Genomic DNA, 18,735 nt, shown 5'->3' with positions numbered 1-18,735 from the left:
AAGCTCCTGACCACTCACCAGGGAATTATAGTCCTCTGGATCTCAGACAGTTGGCTGACTGCATCCGCATGTCTGCATTCTCCTCCTCAGTTTCCTATTGACTTGCAATATGGTTTGGACAAATTTCTTTAGTCCTTAGAACTTTACTGCCTATTTCTACAAAACAGAGACATGGAATTAAATGATTTTGAGAGCACTCCCTGTTTTAATTCTCAATTATTTTCCAGGCTGGCAGTTTTTGTACAGGAGCTGAGAATCATGAAGTTCGAAGTATTGTGTTAGGAAAACAGAGTAGAACAGAGACTTACCCTTTACGATGCCTCCACTTATATTTCCTCAACGAACATCTTAATAATTTTTGCTGTCTTAGATTGCATTTTAGAGCATATATTTCTTCAACTGAAAAGCCATTAGAGAGCTGTAGTGGGATGTTTAATTTCCCATCGTGGTTTCTTAAATCATTCTCTTTGTAATTGCCACATTTTTTATGGTCCAGCTTAAAATGAATTCAGTTTTTCAGCTACAAATTCCAAGATGAACTGGAAATTGGGGTGCAATGACTGTACAGTCAAGTGTTGAGAAATCAGCCTTTACAACAAGGTTTGCAACAGCCACAAACCATGAAGACCACTAAGAAAACAGCATATTCTTTATGAAATATAGATTATGGACTGGGGAGATAGCTTATTCAGTAATATGATTTCTGTACAAGTGTGATAACTTTAAGTCAATATATAACACATATTAAAAAAACCAAACAAACAAAATAAAAACTTGCCATGGTGGTTCACACCTTTAAATCAACCAGGAGCAAGGGCAGAGAGTGGGGAATCCTGGGAGCTTCCTGGCCAGCCTGTCTTGCATAATCCGTGAATGTTAGGTCTTTCTGAGAGATTCTGTCTCACAATACAAGGTAGACAGGACCTGAGAAATAACACCTGAGGTTGATCTCTGGCCTCTCCACTCCCCTCAACGGTACTGAGAAACATGAATGTGTGTACCCCTGTGCATGCTCACACCACACACACACACACACACACACACACAGTGCAATAAATTTCTGCAAATATTTCTGCGTGCTTGAGATAAATTGTATTTTATTTCTAGATGTAGCAAAGTGAAGAGCATTTCTCTTACTCCTCGTTATTTATTTAAATATATAAATATTTAGTTTCATTGGAGACTGTTTTTGACACTATGCTTTACTCATACCACTTTTTTTTTTTTTTGCTTGACAAAGTCTACTTTTGACAATGGTAACATGTAATCTGTCCCTTCGGTGACGCATGTGGAACAAAGAGCCCAGATACATTTTTTTTTCTTTTTTGCATGTTATGCTTTATCTTCTGTATATTTTCAAGCCTCACCTTTAAAGTTTACATGTCAAGTATACTAAAACTTATGGCTTCGCACTTAAGATACACAAATTAACATAGTCAATGGGATGCCTGTGTGTAATTGTACCTAAATTATGGATTAGATAAACAAGAGTTTCGGTTACTCCAGATCAGCTATACTTACAAAGTGACAATTAGATCTCAATCCATGTCAGGCTTTTCAGCACAATACAGATCCACACCTGAATTGAAGCATGCGGACCCTGACATAAATTAGCCCTGCTTAAACTAGTCCATTATTTTCTGACTATCTCATTCATTACGGCATTAAATGATATTTCATGTGGATTTACCCTTTTGTCTTTTTTTTCCCTTGTAAAATTTTCCATGTTGTCAACCTCTGTCTGGATGTGCTGTTCATTTGCAAATGTCCAATTATCATGCCTTCCTGTTGGGTGGGAAACTGATTAGCATACATTAATTAAGGTAATGAAATAATTATGGTTACCATTATATAAATATATAGAAGCTAACATTAGTGAGGCCTAATTGTCTAGTGGCTACAAGCGTGTGCTATGGAGAGATGTGATTACGGAAGGAGACGGGATTACAGAGGGCTGAAGTTCGACCTTCAGAACTAACAAATGGTGTGTGGGTTTTGACAGTTACTTATGTCTTAGAGCTTCAGTGTTCTCAGGAGTAAAGGGCAAATAGTAGCATAGACGTCTTGAACAGGCGTATTCATATAACTATTACAGTCTACATTCCATACTAGTAAAGGTTCAATAATCATCACATTATTTTGTTTGCCTGACCACCGAGGTGTGTAGACATCCTCTTATGACTTAATCGTACAAGACTGAGCATTTAAAGTTTTTTTTTTTTTTTGGGGGGGGGGGGTGGACTGAATTCATTTCACAATAACAGAGCTAGACTTAAAGAATGGCTACATGAAGCAATACAGACAATCTGCAAGATGACTTTAGTGTTCATGTTCCTAGAGCTAAGGGATTTTTTTACATCTTTGCCTTTTTTTTTTTATAGGTTTGGTTTGTGTTCCAATACAGTCTCTTTAATCTGTTTTTTTTTTTTCTTACTTATTTTGGTGACCTGCTAATGTAATCCAGTAACACAGTATATTAGATACTTGTAACCATCCTTCAGTTTAACACTTGTTACTTCAAATGCTTTATTCCTTGTTTATTATATGTTTCTTATTGAAGTGTATGCTCCATTTGTAAATGGCAATTCTCTGTCATTATCTACAGAAAAATCTTTACCAGTCAGTAGAAAATAAATTTTGGGTAAATAAATGGATAAAGAAAGAAAGGAAGAAATATAGCCTTTATATATATGTACACACACACACACACACACACACACACACACACACATATACACACGAGGCTCAGTCTCTGTTCAGATGGTGTCACTAAAAGACAGGGAGCATGAGATGTACCAACATCTTCTGCAGCTATTTGAGCAGACCTGAATCTCTGGAACACCAGATGACTTTGTGAGTCTGTCTCCACCTTCATCCCTCCCCACCAGGCCACTGGTGAGAGAGAGCAAACGCACACACACACACACACACACACACACACACACAAATATATATATGTATGTGTATATATGTATGTTTATACCTTTATACCCCAGGACAAGAGGGAAGATGGTTCAGACAGTAAAATGTTTCCTGGAAATGCATGAGAATGATCCCCCTAGACCCATACTAAAAAAAAAAGAATAAGTGAATATGAAGGAGTATCTGCCATCTTAGCTCTGGGGAAGCTGGGATGGAAAGATTCCTGGGGCATACTGGCCAGTCCTTGTAGCTGAGTAAAAGAGCTGCAGGTTCAGTGAGAAACTCTGTCCTCCAGGAAAAGATGGAGACAGACATGGTTGTGCAAACCTTTCATCCTAGAACTTGGGAAATAAGGCTTGGTTGATTTTTGTGAATTGGAGAGCAGCCTGATCAACATAGAGAGTGCCAGGCTACATAGTGAGACTCTCTCAAAACAAAGAAAGCAACACTGAGCTGAAAGCAAAGGAAGAAACTGAGACCAACAACTGGCCTACATGCACATAAGAATTCATGTGACTGTGCACCCACAAACTCACTTGAGCACACACAAATGAACATACACATATTTATGTATAAAATAGTAAACATACTTCATAATTAAAACTATATCTGCATATTTTCTGGATATAGTAGAAATCACAAATTGAATATCTCTCGAGGTCTTACATCGTCAGCTACCATATGTGACATATACATAGTTTTTGCACTTTATAATAATATTATAATTATTATAATAATATTATTTTTTAAAATTAATTTTGCACCCTGTTCACAGTTTCCCATCCCAATTCCTCCACTTCACCCCTCTCGGTTCTTACCCTCCAAAACATTCCTCCTCCACTTCTGTTCATGAAAGGGAAGATCTCCCATGGATATCAACAAAACTCAATAAGTTACAGTAAAACTAAGCACCTCCGCATGTATTAAGACGGGGCTAGGTGATCCCCGTATTAGGAGTAGGGTCCCGAAAACAGGAAAAAGAGTTGCGGATGGCCTCTGTTCCCATTGTTGCGAGCTTCATAAGAGGACCAACCTACACAACAGTAACATATATGCAGAATGCCTAGGTCAGTTTTATGTAGGCTCCCTGGTTGTTCCTTCAGTTTCTGTGAGCCACTGTGAGCCCAGGTTAGTTAATTCTGTGGGTTTTCTTGTGGTGCTTTGACCCCTCTGCCTTCTATAATCCTTCTTCCCCTTCTTTTCAGGATTCCCTGAGCTCTGCCTAATGTTTGGCTGTGGATCTGCCTCTGTTTCCATCCCTTACTGCAGGAAGCCTCTCTGAGGACAATTATGCATCTCCTTTAAGGCCCTTATCTCATTCCTGTAGGGGGAGTCCTACTTTAATTACCTTTCCAAGACCACAGCACTCAACACTATCAGGCTGTTCATTAGGTTTCAACACCTGGGGTTTGAAGAGGGGCCAATAAGCATTTGACACACATGAGGAAATGGATTTTCCACTGTTGGTTCCCCTCTTAGTGTTCCTGCATTAGGACTACTTAATCCACCTTTAAGTACAATTGTTCTGGCATTTGGAGACCATTTCAGTCCTATGAAGTCATTCTTGAATTAAGGCCTTGGAAACAGTAGTTCTTCATTTTAAGTAATTTTTCATTCTAAATCTTTTCTTTGGCGTCCTTCTAGAATTTTAATTTGGAAAAGAAGCCATTGTTTTTTGGGCAAAGATTGTTTTGATCAATGAGCGAATTGAATGTAGTTTAATAAAAAAAAATCCTCTGGACTTAAACAATGAAATGAGCAGAGTTCCAGCTTCTAGGATTAAAAGGAAAAAATGTTTCATAGAATTTTGTAAGACTATAAACACACTTCATATATTTTAAGCAATTATGATTTATAGTCCATATCCACTTATTATTAACAATGTCTAGAGAGTGATAGAAAGTCACTATTTTTTTATTTCATATCTGATATGTATTTGTATATCTGATATATTTGTATACACTCAAACACTAAATTACACTGATTTAATCATTAGGAAATGTCTAAATATTTGCGCCAGTGAGTTGCCTCAGCATGCCCTGTAAAAGTAAAAGGAGAAAACTAACTTAGCAAAGATGTCCTCTGACTTCCCCCTTTGTACCCCGGCACAAGCACCTTGCACACTTGTCATATATGTATGCATATACACATACACATGATAATAATACAATTTATGAAGAAGAAGAACCTAAATACTAAAGGTTTTCATTTCATTCTTGCCAGTATGAATTCTGTTTCTTTGTTGTAGTCAGGGTCTCATGTGGTTCAAGTTGGGTTTGAAATGACTGTGCAGTCAAAGACGACCTTGAACTTTTGATGTTCCTATCTCATCCTTCACCTCCCCAGTGCTGAGATTATAGCTGTATAATGATATCAGTCCCAGTATTATGTGCTGCTGGCAACTGGACCTGAGGCTCTTCACAGCCTAAGTCAGCACTTCACCTACCAAGTTACATCCTTATTCCCTACAGTGTTCTTTTCAAGAGAGAACAGACACCCACACTAGAAATTCATCTGGCTAAGGGTTATATTTAAAGCACAACTGTTTTGCCTTTGATGCCTATATTCTTGTCTGAGGCATGGATGATTTTTTTTTAACTGTGGTAATTAGAGAATACGAGATTATCTAAGAAACCTCAATTTAAATCGAAATGTAACTCAATTAAAAATAAATCTAAGCAACACAAAGATCTTAAAAAATCGTGTCTGTGCCATTTAAGTAGGTTATGAACAATTTTATTACTTTGTTGTCTCATTTTTTATAGGGATATAGGCTGTGTCTGTCACTTGGTTGACTGATCCCTAAAGTGACAATATGTGGATGTGTCTCTGGAGCGTCGGTCCCATGGGTGATGACACTAAGTACTGGAGGACACGAGTCCCAACAAAAGAAAGCCTGGAGAGTATAGAAAGGGTCATTTTATAGACCAGTGCCATGAACTTGAAACCTTCACTCTTTGTCATTTGGAGTTCGGTCTTGGCCATCCCCCACCATGTGGTATCTGGTATGAGGGACTCGGATAGTAAGAGGAAGTATTGTTTCATGGACATCATTCATACCGTTATGAGTCACTGAATTATGAATCATAGTTGGTGAGGTCAGGGACAATCAATACAGCCACGCCTTTGGATTTTGAAGGCCTTTCAATTACCACCCACTTTGATGTGGTGGACTTTGTTACCACACACAGATCCATTTATAGAGGCTTCTATCCCAGTGACACTGTTGGTTAGGATGCTTTCGGGTTTCTGGATGTCTGCTTTTGAAGAGAAAGGCCTATGTCAGCAGTTGGCGTTTCTACTTTTCCTTCCTGGCTATGTGGTTAGAGACTTACCCTACCATCCACTTCTGTCCTGGTGTATTGCCTCACCCCAGGTGTCCAACACAGATGTACAACAATGGGACCAACCTGTCATTGACTAAAGTCTCTACAGCTGGGAACCATACTATTTCTCTTTGTAACTGACTAACCTCATGCACAGTCTTCACACTGGCTACTATTAGAAACTTTCACACGTTTAAAGAAGAGGTCTCCTCCAGATTCCCAAGACTTTATTTGTTTCACACCAAAGCTAGAGCTGGGTTTATAAAAGTTTTCAAATTTTCATTCAGTGATTTTCCTTCATTTTTTTGGTGAATTTTCCTTCATTTTTTCCAATTTGAGACCATTGAGAGTAAAATCTATTTCTTTTCTGTGAGTTTCAGATATTTGAAGACAGGTTTAATGGGTTATTTGACTCGTGTCTTCTACAAAAAAAAAAATTCCAGCTACTGGAATTTCTCCTTCCTCTAGACTCTTTAGCAATATTAAGCTTATGATATCATGTTTTCAATTAACATATCTGTAATTTTGTGTGTGTATGTGTGTGTGTGTGTGTGTAATGTGCAATCCTAAGTCCCTTTCTTGAAATAAATAATTAGAATTTTCCCAAGCACCAGTCTGATGGTATCTAAGCACTGTGAGGCTGAAGCAGGAGAATTCTCAAGTTCAGAGCCAGCATCGGCTACACAATGAAAATAAAATGGCAATAGAGCTCAGAGCTTTGTTCTACCTATATACTAAGTTTTAATTTGACTGATTTTACATAAGTGAGTACAATGCTCAGTTCAAGAAACAGCAAAATAAAGATTAAAAAAACATTGCTGTCTTCTTTCTTGTTATTAAAGTGTTTTTATGTTCTTATGCATCAAGGCATTGGCCTAACCATATTTATCTCAAATGTTAAGCTACTTGCACACTAGTGGACAACTGCAGATAACTATTCCCTACTGCTTAGCATTCCTTGTAACACAGGTTTGTTATTTTACAGCAACCTCAGTCACATCCTGTTTGGTCAATGTTGCTAAACTTAAAAATTTCCACCCATGTCCTAGCACATTCTCAGGCCAGTGTGGCAGCAAGAACAAATACAGTGTGGGTTCACGTGCAATGCTACAGCTTACCAAGCCAGACCCAAATAAATCATTAAACAATGTTATGTAATTGACATAGCTAGTAGTAATTGTATAAATGGGTCAAAAGGAAGACTTCAGTGGTAACAATGGAAAGAAAAGGTCTAACCAAAGTCTTTTCGTCGAAGGAAAAACTCTTATTTTCCTATAAACTTCATTACTAATAAAATAACTGGGAAGAGCAATAAGAAACAAATAAGATTAGAGAATCCAAAATGGTTTTTAAATGAAATTATTCTTTTCTGAGATCTTTCTAGAAGTCGCCAGCAGTTCTGTGGCCATCAGATCATCATCAATTATCATGGCTTGAGATATTGTTTTGATTTTGATAGCTTGAGAAACTCACTGTCTGTCCCATTTATTTATTAAATTTATTGTATTTTCCTCCAAAGAAAAATAGAATCATTTAAATTATGAGTAAAGATGTTCATCATAGTAATGTTGTAGCCATTCACTCTGCTTGTAGCTATTCAGAAGGGACATATCTCATGCTTTGCCTTGATCATTGCATAGAAAGAAGTTTCATCATTGCATAACATGAAACAAACTTACCCACTGCATCTATCTCTCAATCCATTCTGTTCTGTTTATTAAAGTATTTATTTAACAAAGATTATTGCCATGGAAGCTACAAGGTCAGATTATTAAAAGTAGTAAAGATAACGATAGAAGAAAGAAGGAAATAAGAAGAGATATAAAGGAAGAAAAGAAGGAAGAGGGGGAAGAGAAATACAAAAGTGAAAGATGTCTGGCAAGAGGAAGGGTGAGTGAGAAACACAGAAATCAGAGAGAGAAATTCAGAAAACAGTATCACTGCCTCTCAAAGTATCATAGAACACATCAGGTCAGCTGCTACCAAAATTAAGCCCCAAATTAAAATTTCTGCTTACAACCTGTGTGATTTTTAATGTAACAAATTTATGTAGTTAAGATGTTGTAAAAATGTATGAATCACAGAAGAATAACATTGAAAAGCTTCTGATTATAAAATCCGTAAAGCTTTACTATTTATACTAGGTCTCTCAGATTTGAGGCACATAACAGAGCTTGTGAATTTAGAAATACAAGCTATAATATTTAAAGGCAGCTACAGAAGGACTAAACCAATATGTATCAGAATAAATGAACTATGAATAAAAAAGATAGTGATTGTAGAGTACAGTTATGGCTGGGTCATAATTTCATCTCAGCATTTTAATAGAAATCAAATAATATGTAATTGTTCACATACAGAAATATCTGCTCAGTTCTGGAAGATCAGTACTCTGCACCATAATGAGAACTGACTAGTAATACTTTCTTCATTATTACATAAAGAAATAAGAACGTTTTTGCTGTAACACCTAATGTTTGAGAAATGGAAGTCAACTGAAGCCTCGAAGTTATTGTGTAAACTGAACAAAACACACCCATAAGGCAGCCATCCCCTTTATCCTTTCTGGAGCTATCTTTCTCTAAGTAACAAGTAGGATGGCTATCAATTGTCCATCCTTGATGACAGCTTTCTAATAAGCTTGTTTGCATAATGACTCTCTACCTGCAGAATTACCATTGACTTTGAAATCTGAAGACTGATCAAAATGCTGTGCCAAGCAAGTATACTCTGGAGAATGGATTGTTTTAAAGGTCTCCCTGCTAAATAAGTTGGACCCAATCAGTTATGCTAGCAGGAAGCTCTAGAGCTGGTGAAACTGCCAAATTGACCTCCTTCTGTCCTCTCTGGTGCTCTGAGTCTCCTGGAGATTGGGATGTGAACTCTTGACTGTCTTACAGACATAATTCACTCTTAACCCTGGGGTTTTATTGTTGACTTTAAAAGGTTATGGCACTTGGAATAGTTGAGGGAAACAAGAAAACCAAAGCCAACTGGCTGGTCTAATACCACATTGAAAATGTTTCATTTACAATATAATGACTCTGAAATTTCTATTTTTTTGTATTCCTATACCATGCTTCTTGTTTGTCAACAACTTCTTGTTTTTTTTTTTTTTTTTTTTTTTTTTTTTTTTTTTTTTTTTTTTTTTTTTTTTTTGGTTTTTCAAGACAGGGTTTCCCTGTAGTTTCTAGAGCCTGTCCTGGAGCTAGCTCTTGTAGACCAGGCTGGCCTCGAACTCAGAGATCCGCCTGCCTCTGCCTCCGGAGTGCTGGGATTAAAGGCGTGCGTCACCACCGCCCGGCCCAGGTTTTTTAAATAATGTTAGGGACTGGAAAGGTTTACTTGCCACTGGAAACTTACCAGTGAAGGGATATTCTACACAGTGCTCCATATAAGCCCCTCTCTTCCACTTGCATTTTTCACTCCACCACCTCATTAAAGCATCTGTTTATCTGTATCTTTATCTGTGACTTGTTAACATAATTTATTTATCAAGTCCCTTTTCTCAATGTCACAAGTCATATTATTTCTTTGATTCATGCATGCATTTGCTTTTGTCTTTCTTATTACCAGCTTATTTGCAGCTTCTATAAGACAAAAAATATATACTACATCTGTTTTGGCCTCTGAAGATTAGAATTATTTTTTTTCTTTCTTTTTTATCCACCCTTCCTATATCCCAACCATCCTATTCCCCCAAGCTCTCCCCATCCTCCACTTCACACTTTTCTCTCCCCATCCCTCCATCCCCCCATCCCACCCCACCTCCAAGTTCCCATTTTTTGTCCGGCAATCTTTTCTACTTCCAATATCCAGGAGGATAACTATATGTTTTTCTTTGGATTAACCTTCTTATTTAGCTTCTCTAGGATTACGAATTATAGGCTTGATGTCCTTTATTTATGGCTAGAAACCAATTATGAGTGAGTACATCCCATGTTCATCTTTTTTTAATGATACCATGTATCATTGTACAAGTCTTAGCTACAAACATTTGCATGAGCAGTGTGATTTAACTCTATTCATCCTGAGATGGATAGTTCTGACAAAATGCACTATCCCTGGATGTACAGAAATGTCCTAGAGTTTGAAGTCCTGAATTTTGTTTTTCATGGGAAAATGTGTTCTGTCTGGGTCATTTTGACTTTACTGTAGGCATAGCCAATTAGTAGTTAAATGACTTGAGTGAATCTTTTTATGTGCAGTATTCAAATGACACTAAACCCCTTGCCACATGAATAGAAGAAATAAATTACTTCTTTATGTACAAATTTTAAAGGAAACCCACACAATAAAGGATATCTCTTTATAACTATGGTTTTTATTGCTCTCTTTACTATGCCAGAGTGTAATTTTAAAGAGGAACTTGTAAATGTCTTACTTTACATTGCATTAGAAGGCAGAATTCAGCAGTATGAAGGTCATATGGTTTTACTAATAAACATGTTAAACAAAGCGGTTCTGACAGCCATACTTTAAAGTAAAAACCATGGGAATACTTTTGAACTGCCTTCTTTATGAAGGAATCTGACTGTTAAACAAAATGTTCATGTTAAATCATTTATACTTGGCATACAGCTATAATTAGGCCTACTGTGTTTCAAACATAGATTGTAAAACCCAAGAAGAACTGTTCCCACTCCCCATCTTGGCCATCTTCAGAATCTGGGGATATTTAAAAAGCTAGAGTCCCATCTTTGCAATCTAAATCAGTATGGATGATCCTTGACCTTTAACAAAGAACATTCTGATTAATACGTAGTCTTCTTTGCATTGTTGGGGAAATGTGTCATTTTGGAAAACAAAGACCTTCTGTCTCTTTTCACAATTGATGTTTTGCATAAAAGACCAGAGTGCTTAGTGAATGAGACATCTACCACACCATGTAAACATTCCTTTCCAGTCACTGCTCTCTGGTCAGCAATCATGAAAGCCTTGAAAACCCTTTAGTTTTAACCATTAAGAAGGAGCCACAGATAGCCATTTGCACAAAAAAGTATTTTTTTGTAAATTTGCTAATAACCAGACACATTATAAAACAGGGACATTATACTCATCGACTAATCTTTTTATCTCAAGCATTATAAATGTTACTAACATGACCACAGTTTACAAGTCAGATCTCTGATGTACCAAGTGCTGTGTCTATCAGTTATTTGAATAATGTAAATTATTTAATGAAGAGCCGGTGTTGCACAGGTTACAGTAAGACAGTAGGCACAGAAGACAAATAGCTGAGGTTTATACTGTACCTCCCATCACTTCCCAGCTGTGTGAACTTGGCCGAAGTTCCTAACATCCCTGTCTCAGTTAGCTAAAACATACCATAGAAATGCTTGCACAATAGAGTGCTATGTGCTTAAGTCAGGTGATGACATTTGCCTGCTTAGAAAACATAGCAAGTGTTCAGTAAAGATTTCCTTTGGCTTTCTAAGATATCATTAAGTTAGCATGCATTATGAGGTGTCAGGTGATTTACTGATCACAATGAATATAAAAAAATCTTCCTTTAGATGAGTAGCTAGGGCTCACACCAATTTTGTCACTAGAATATGCCTGAAGTTCTCACGTGAAATCCAAGTTCTGCTTTTCTGTGACCTTAAAATCTCCTTATGCAAAGATACAAAGTTTGTAGTTGATATGCTTATACAATTCTGCACACTGATGCAAAGTCTGTGATTGGGAGAATGGTAATTGGAAGTCTGGTCTATAGTGTTTTCACAGGGAAGCAGAGATAGCAATGAGATGGTACTTCTAGAGTTTTAAACTTGATAAATTTTGAAAACAGGCTGTTATTCTTTTGGCCCTTTAAGGGGCAAGCCACGCCCACTCCCAACCACCCCCCCCACCCCGCCATCTTGGATTTCTCTCTTACTGTCCCTTCTTGGCATGCGCACATGTGTCTCTCTCTCTGTCTCTGTCTCTGTCTCTCTGTCTCTCTCTTTCTCTCTCTCTCTCCCTGCCCCCTTTTCCCTTCCCCTCCATAACCCCCTGAATAAATATTCAACATGTTGTGCATTTCCCGCTTCTAGCTGCTCCGGACATGCCCACCTAGCAGCTGCTCGGTGGGGGACCCACTAGTATTATTAAAAGTCATAAAACAGGCCACTTGGTTTTTGAAAATGGTGGTGTTTGACTGAGTAACTTGTTCTCCCAGGTGGTTTTCATGTAGACATCTCTTATAAGATGGCATGGAGGTCAACTTTGTTTACATTGTTCTCCATAGGGCATACACTTATGCTGAAGGAAAAGATCCTTCTCTCTGGCACCATGAAGAGTCATGTGACTTAGCTTGGATTAGCTTCCATAGCTATGGTGGTCTTAGTTTAAATCTTTTCTCAGGATCCATTGATAGCAGTGACTTGGGCCTATAGGAGTCATTCTTGTGAATGTCAGGTGAAAACACACCTTTGTAACAATTCCCACCGAGTCAGAGGGGTTCAGTGACCACAGTTGGCTAAGCACTTGGAACTCTGTCTATCTTCTTAGTAGGACTGCTATTATTACATAGATACAAATTTCTATGGAGTTGGTGGAAACAATAAAGGCCCTGTATCCATTTATAGTTTTCTCCAAGAGATGGTATCAAAGATGTTCTTAAAATAACGTTTTGGCCTTAGTGCCAGCGACATCCAGATAGAGTCTTGGTATACAGCAACCTGAGTGTGATTATGTATTGTTGACCCAGAAGGTTCAGGGTGAGATGAGAACTGAGCTTCTAACAGATAAAGCAATAGCGATATGGTAAAACTTTTGAGCAATGATGCCACACTGTGGATGTAAATACCTCTCCGGAGTGAGGATCGATGTCCCCTGTCAGTAGGGCAGAAGTTCCAACAACATCAGGATACTCCATGACACATTTATGCTACATATTATAATAATAGGATGATGTTCTGATTATCTGAGAACCCTACTGTCATCTTTACTTCATGAGTCTTCTACAATTCTGCAAATTCTACTATTGTCAGTGCCTATGTAGCTTGTCCTCATGATTATTCGGACTGGTTTACCTGGCTACTTGCATTCATTTGTTATTTTCAGAATACATTTCATATTTCACAGAGTGAAGGTAGGATTCTCTGCTACATTTATTGTATATGCCTTCACACACCAAGCAGAATTTTAATAAATGACTAATGAATAATTAAACAAATAGGTTATACCATTTTGGTTAAGGCAGTGTTACTGAGTAGTAAGACCTCTGCTAAGAATTATGCTAAAATGTGCTTCACCATTTTCCCCCTGGTAACTCCCAGGCACAGAATTTAATGAGAATTCTTTTCTTGCCCTAGTAGTAATTTATTTTGCATAAGATCCCAATTAACCAATATGAGGTGGTTTCGGCCTTTGGGGGGTACTGGGATTATTAATTTTCCCTTATTCTATGTTTATATTTTTCTTATTCAGAGTTTCTTCACTGTATCAGAAATTTCTGCTGTCAAGTTTCTAGCCACTGTTATCTTAAAACTATGAGAATTTTGTATTTATTCTAGTAGAAGCTGAAAATTAAAATTAAGACATAATCTTGGAAGTTTCCTCTTTGTAGTATGTAAAATCCCTTTATACATTATGTCATCATGCGCTTTAAGATAAGTACACAATTACACCTTTGTGTGTATCTCAGAGGCAAAGCTACTTTGCCATTAATTCACACAATTATATTGTTGTTAAAAAATAAGAAAATACTAAGTATTTCACAGCAAACATTTTCCTTAAGGTATTTTCTGAAGAAAATAGTTTCATTATGTGAAGCATTTTCAAGAAATAAGGAAAAGTGTATGCTGCATTTCCCTTACTCTTTCTCTCTCTATATCCCCCTGTATCTGTCTATCTGTCTCTCTGTATCTCTGTCTCTCTGTCTCTCTCTGTCTCTGTCTCTGTCTCTGTCTGTCTGTCTCTCTCTCTCTTTCTCTCTCTCTGTGTGTGTGTGTGTGTGTGCATATACATGTGCTTGGCACTTGTGTATGCACGTGAGCATCAAGAAACCAGAATGTGTATAATTTTTTAATCTTATTTCTTTGAGGCTTGATCTCACACTGGACCTGGATCTAGGTCAGTAGCCCCCAGCAAACCCTGTGATCCTCCTATCTCTGTTTCTTATATCTCTGAGATCACAGGCTCACAAGACATGCATGGATTTTTACGTGTGCGTCATTGAATTCTTTAGTCAGGTCATCATGTTTATGAAACAAATGCTTTATTTGGTTGAGTCATCTCAACCCATACCTACATTTTATTTTCTTTTAATTTTTTAAAAACTAATTTTAAGTTATGTATATGCGTGTGTGTGCACATGGTGGTCTTTCTCTCTCTCTCTTTCTCTCTCTCTCTCTCTCTCTCTCTCTCTCTTTCTGGGGATGTACATGATATCTGCACAATTTTAGGGAGCAGGGGCATTGAATCCTTTTGGAACTAGAGTTATAGAGGTTACACACCACCCAGCATGAGTTTTGGGAACTTAGGGCAGGTCTTCTGAAGGAACAACATGTGCTCTCAACTATTAAATAATCTCTCCAGCCCCTGCATTTTATTAAAGACATTATGAGACCCCATACGCATCAGCTTTGCCATTTTAAACACTGGGGTTGATCTGTCCTTCTGTAATTCTAACTGGTGTATCTTTTCTATAAAATGTTGCTTTGGTGTTACATAGCTGTCAGCTGTTTGGGTGTCTATCCCAATTAGTAGTTTGTTGAAATCATAACTATTGTTAACATCATATGTTTTATGTAGTCTTACTCTAAACATGTTGGAAGTTATTTTCATGAAAATAGTTATATATTTCTCATGTTCTTTATGGTTTTTTACTTTACATTAAACTGTGAGTAAATAATTCAGAATAACATTTAGCTTTCTAGAACAATTAGCAATAGAAGAGAAAATTTAAGTCAATACTAGATTGTGTTGTCAGTATATATTTTGACTTAGATTTCATAAGACCATTAATATAACTTTTCATTACTTAAATATTATACAGCTTTTAAATATGTCAAGTTTTATTAATAACACATTTTGAAGCAACTATGTATCTAATAGTCCTGTGAGTATAAATAAAAGAATCAGAAATCTTTATAATTTTCAATTTGTTCTTTAAAGTTCCTGCTACATATTAGGAGTTAAGTTTAAAAATAAAGCATTTTTCTTCTCTTCCAATATTCCAGAATAAAAATGTAAAGAATGAAAATTCATTCAGATGGTAGCCAAAGTGTACACTTTAGATTGCTTGAGAACTGGAAAGATATGGCAAAAGGATTTTGAAAGGGGTTTTGTACATTGTGGCTATTGTTTTTATTCTCCATTTACTACCTGGAGACTTGTGAATACTTACTACAAAGACATTTGTATTTACTACACTGTAGAAGGAGACTGCTCTTTCATTTCTAATCACACAGAAACTATATTAATTACAATACTGTTTGGCCAATAGCTCAGGCATATTTCTAGCTAACTTGACTTAACCAATTTTATTAATCTGTGTATTGCCATGAGATTGTGACTTACAGGATAAGGTTCTGGCTGGTGTCTCTACTTCAGCAGCTACATGTTGGTATCTCTTTGACTCTCCCTACTCTTTCTCTCTATCTCTGTTCTGATTTCCCACCTGGATTTACTCTGTTAAGCCATTTTCTAAAACAGCTTTATTATCCAGTGGTAATAAATCATATTTATAGCATACAGAAGGTAATCCCACATCACTACACAAAAAAATAAAACACTAAAAATAAGATCAAAATCTATCTTTAGTGACTTCTTAAGAACTGAAAAATTTTAAACTTCAGGAAACATTGTGGTAGTCACTCATCTTGTGCATGACAAGATAAAAAGGTAAAATTGGAGTGAGTGGTTACTTGAAATGGTTTACCCGTTAGTTTGTCAGTCATTCATAACGAGAATTCCTTATACAGTGCTTTCCATGCTTCTGACATCTCAAAGTGAAGTGATGTGGGGAGAACTTATTAGATTTACAGGCAGCCATTGCAAATGAGAGCTGTGTGACCACTTTTTATGTTACCTAAATCAATAATGACTTTATTTACTTTCTGCACCAGTGTTGACTAGATAAGAAAATATAGCAAAATAAGAGGTAAAATGGGTTGCGGGACGTTAAGATTCACATTTTTATTTAGATTTCTCATAGATACAACCACGTTCTTTAGATCACACACATTTCATACTTAAGTATCTGAGCTAGAACTGGCTGACTGACATTTGACCCAAAAAAGGCCAAAATGGGATGTGTATCAGTAGCAAGTAACTGTAGGACCTGCAGGAGGTATGGTGGGGGGGTGGTGCTGGAGTTTATCTAATGTTATGCTGGAAGAAATTTTGTTGATTCTAAATTCTCCCTGGAAGAAATAAAAGAAGAAAATAAGGTCTTTTTCTCACTTCATTTCTTTCCAGGCCTGGCTAAAAATGAGGAAGAAGTGCATTTTACATTAGACTGAGCTTTACTCTTAGACTATGGCATCAGGCTTCTGGAATAATGAGATAATGGTGGAGAGATGGGGAATGAGAATTTTACAAAATAGTGTGGAAAGGAATGGGTGTAGATCCAACAGGAAACAGTTGTAGGTTCGGGTGTCACTAATAAGAGTTGGTCTAGGTAATTCTAAAATCTTCCTATTTTATTGTGGCAGTATTCCACCCCCATGTTCATTTTGTTTTCCAGCTAATTATAGGCTGAGGGGTTGGAATGAGGACTCGAGAGGCCAGCATACTGTTCAGTACCTTGGAGGTTAATTATGAGATCACTTCTGAGTAGGCACTTTTGTTGCCTTCACAGTTGAGATGGTGAATAGAGTACAAGCATTCTTCTAGGCTATATGTTCAAAGTCTCTATGCTCTGGCTGGTAATTGATGCTTGATCTTAGTTGGGTGGTCATCTGGGCCCATAAACCACAGCATCATACTGTTATCTCTACCTAGTAAAATCTTATGTTAGTCAAATTTTAGGTTTCACTTGTTGGTCTCTTATAGGGCAAGAACCTTATTAGAATTAGGAGGAGGTGACATTCTTTCAAACTTCCTTTTACTTAATACACCTTTACTTTAATCAAAATATAATTTCATCATTTCCTTCCTTCTGGTTCCTCCTTCCAACCTCTCCCATGCCCTTTTTACTCTATTTCAAATTCCTGGACTATTGTCTTTGACTTATTATTATTATCAATTATTGTGATCACTAAGGCCAAATTGGATGGTAGAAGAGAGACATAGACCTGAGGAGTGTTTCTATCTATCTGTTGTTTCATTGGTTAATTAATAAAGAAACTGCTTGGTGGGTGGAGTAGACAGAACAGAATGCTGGGAAGAAGGGAAGTGAGGCAACCACTATGAAGCAGTCGCCATGACTCTTCTCTCCAAGATGTATGCAGGCTAGAATTTTCCCAGTAAGCCACCACCTCTTGTTGCTACACAGATTACTAAATATGGGTTAATGAAAATGTGAGAGTTAGCCAGTAAGAGGCTAGAGCTAATGGAACAAGCAGTGTTTAAAAGAATACAATTTGTGTGTTGTTATTTTGGGGCATAAGCTAGCCAGGTGGCCAGGAGCCAGTTGGGGATGCAGCCACCCACTCCCATCACTACAGAATGGTGCCCAGACGTGGATAACTGAATCTACAGGAACCCTGAGAAAGTTTGGGGAAGAATAGACTAACGCATGTTTTTTTGGTAGCAGCAATTTCTTGGGTCTGCTCTGCTTGTTAGAGGCAAGATAGTGTTCTCATCTAAGAGAAGCTTCCTGACTCAGACTTAGCTGCAAAACCCTGCAGCTCTTTTAAAAGGTCCTGCCACGAAACACTTAAACGGTGTTGATAAAAAGCTGAATGCATGCTTTTCAGTTTTCAGCTGTGGCAGAAAAAAGCTGTGCTGTTTTAAAATGCCAGCTTTCTGGGCCTTCCTGCCAGGGCAAACTCTGACTCTTTCAGGCAGGCAGTCTGACTGAGTGTGGTCTTTGAGCAGAATTCTACAGTTTGCTTGCTGGCAGGGACCTTGAAACACCATAGATTTGTGGCAATAAAAATGGCTATAGTCGGTATCTTTGCCATGACTCTGGAAACCTAAGGAATGGACTGGATCTAGCCATCAAAGCCACGGCTTTAATCCTCTCCATAAAGACTCGTTTGGTCAGAAAAAAAAAGAGATATACAGTAAAGAGAGATGCAAAGATGAAGAAAACCTCTAAATGGTTTACAGTGTGTTAAAAATATATGCATGCTAAAGGTTAAAGTTCTTTTTTTTTATTTTTTTTCCAGTTTATTTATTTTTTATTAAAAATTGCCATCTCCTCCCTTCCTCCTCCCCCTTCCCTCCCCTCCCCTCCACCCACACCCCCACTCCCTCCCTCTTGAGTCCAAACAGCCATCAGGGTTCTCTACGCTATGTTGAGTCCAAGGTCCTCCCAACTCCCCTCAGGTCCAGGAAGGTGAGCAACCAAACTGACAAGGCTCACACAGAGCCCGTCCATGTCGTAGAGACC

Source organism: Arvicola amphibius, chromosome 2 (genome assembly GCF_903992535.2).
Source record: "Arvicola amphibius chromosome 2, mArvAmp1.2, whole genome shotgun sequence".
In the NCBI taxonomy this organism is placed as follows: Eukaryota; Metazoa; Chordata; class Mammalia; order Rodentia; family Cricetidae; genus Arvicola; species Arvicola amphibius.
Note: the sequence above shows the minus strand (reverse complement) of the source record.